Source organism: Cibotium barometz, chromosome 9, assembly GCF_041138505.1.
Source record: "Cibotium barometz isolate CiBa-2024 chromosome 9, ASM4113850v1, whole genome shotgun sequence".
Lineage (NCBI taxonomy): Eukaryota > Viridiplantae > Streptophyta > Polypodiopsida > Cyatheales > Cibotiaceae > Cibotium > Cibotium barometz.
In genome coordinates this window covers 55739020-55741519 of record NC_141054.1, presented here as the reverse complement: position 1 = coordinate 55741519, position 2500 = coordinate 55739020, and positions in this window count along the sequence as shown.

The following is a 2500-nucleotide window of genomic DNA, read 5'->3' as shown; positions in this document are numbered from 1 at the left end:
CGGGGCACTTTTTCCCTCACTAGGAGGTTTTTTCCCCCGTGCATTGTATATACGCCCATTATCTTCTAGGGCTTGTTATCTTTCATTTCAGGCACTCATAATACACTACTGTGTTGTGCTCAAGCTTCCTCATCTTCTTGAAGTTGTGTGTGCATTCCTGCAACCCTAATTCCAACAATTGGTATCAGAGCAGGCTTCCTCCTCCCGGGCAGCATCAACGGCACCTGCCGCTTCATCTCCTCCGATTGCGACGAGGTTTCACGAGCGTCTGCAGGTTAGTATATGCCGTGGGAAAGCCCGTAGGGCTAGTTCGTTTCAGAATTTTGATCTGAAGTCATTTCGCCCTCCGTTTTTGCATTCCAAGTACTGCGCAGGCAAAATCGTCCTACTGTGCAGATTTTCTGTCAAGATTAAAATCTGCAGGACAGGTGCCCATTCGTCTGTTTTGGGCTGTGCTACATAGCACAGGTCGAATTTATACAGGTTTACCTCTTACAGACAGCATTTACATCTAGTAGTACAGTCATTGGCCATGGCTGACAACAATGATGTATTCCGCATGTTGGCTGCTGAGGATAAGTTGGATGGCACCAACTATCCATTGTGGGCATATATGATGCGACATGTATTGGTAGCAAAGGGGTTATGGAACATTGTGCAGGGTATTGATGCACGTCCTATTGTGGCTGGGAATGCTGCAAACACATCAGAAACAGGTACTGTTGATGATGGTGCAGGCACAAGTGCTGTAGCAGCTGTTCGAGAACCACCACTTTCAGCAGAGCAGATTCGTTGGGATGGTAGAGATGCGCAGGCTCATGCCTTGATTGCGCTATCTGTCAAACGTACCATTATCCCACATATTCGCTCCTGCAGGACTTCTAAGGATGCTTGGGATGTACTTGCCACATTGTATCAGGCAAGAAATGAGGCTCGTGTTGCTTACCTCCGAAAACAGTTGGAGAGTGAGCATATGAACGAAGGTGATTCTATGGATAGCTTTTTGACAAAGATCAAGGATTTCAAAGAGCAGCTCATTTCTGCAGATGAAATCCTGTCAGACAGTTCACTTGTGCAGACTGTTTTGAATGGTCTACCAGATTCTTATCAGGGTTTTGCTTCCACTCTTCGCTTGATGATGAAAGGCAATCCCAATGCCTTATCATTTGAGGAGTTAGTTTTTGTTTTGCTGCAAGAAGACCAGTCAAGGCAAAACAGGAATATTATGCGTGTCGCAGATCAAGCTTTCGTTGCTAGTCAGAGAAGCGGGAAAGGTAAAGCTGGCTTTTCTTCTAGTAAGCAGAAATCTGCAAATGCTGCGCAACCAAAGAAGGAAGACAAAGATGAGAAGAAGGGTGACAAACAGAAGACATTTTGCAAGTACTGTAAGGGAAATGATCATGTCATCAAAGCTTGTCCTAAGCTGGCTGCGAAAGAGGCTAAAAAGAAAGAGGCTGGTATGGCTGTTGCAGATGCCTCTCCTTCTAACAATGAATCTGCTAATGTTGTTCAAGATACAGAATGGGCATTCAATGCGCAGTGCAGTTATGACCCATCTTTGCATGACACATGTATGTCTGCAGTAGATTCAGATGTATGGTACTTTGACAGTGGTGCCACTAAGCATATCACCTCGCAGCGCAGTTTATTCACTTTCCTTGAGTCTGCTCCCACAGGGAATACTGTCACTTGTGCCAATAACTCCTCTTATCCCGTTAAAGGAGTTGGACAGATTGTGCTGAATGTTGCAAATTGCAACACCTTTACACTTTTTGATGCATTGTATGTGCCAGGGATCAAAAAGAATCTGCTGTCAGTCTCCGCATTTGCCAAAACAGGTTTGGTTGTAAAATTTGTGGATGACAGATGTACTGTTCATGATCTCTCTTGTGGTGACATCATTGTAGCATCTGGTTCACTATGTCGAGGGCTGTATAAGCTCAATATGGATGGCAAATGTGTAGAGGATTCAGCATGTGCTATTATGGATACGCAGGCTATTTCAAATGCAAAACTGTGGCATGCACGTTTTGGTCATCTGAATTTTGCAAGTTTGCTGCGCCTGCAGAAATCTGAAATGGTGTCTTCTTTGCCTAAGCTTGAGGCACCTGTCAAGCATGTTTGTGAGGGCTGCATATTGGGTAAAATGCAGCGTGCTTCCTTTCCCAAAGATGGATCAGTGAGAGCTGAACGCAGATTGCAGCTTGTTCACAGTGATGTTTGTGGTCCCATGCAAACTCCATCATTTGGAAACTACCTTTACTTCGTGACTTTCATTGATGATTTTACCAGGCATGCATGGGTATATCCTTTGAAGGCAAAGTCCGAAGTGTTTTTGTGCTTCAAACAGTTTTTGGTTATGGCTGAAAATGTGTCAGAAAGTAAGATGGGCACCCTCCGTTCAGATCGAGGGGGGGAGTATATGTCTTCAGAATTTAATGCATTTTTGGCTGAGCGTGGGATAAAACACCAATGTACAGTGCCGTATACACCACAGCAA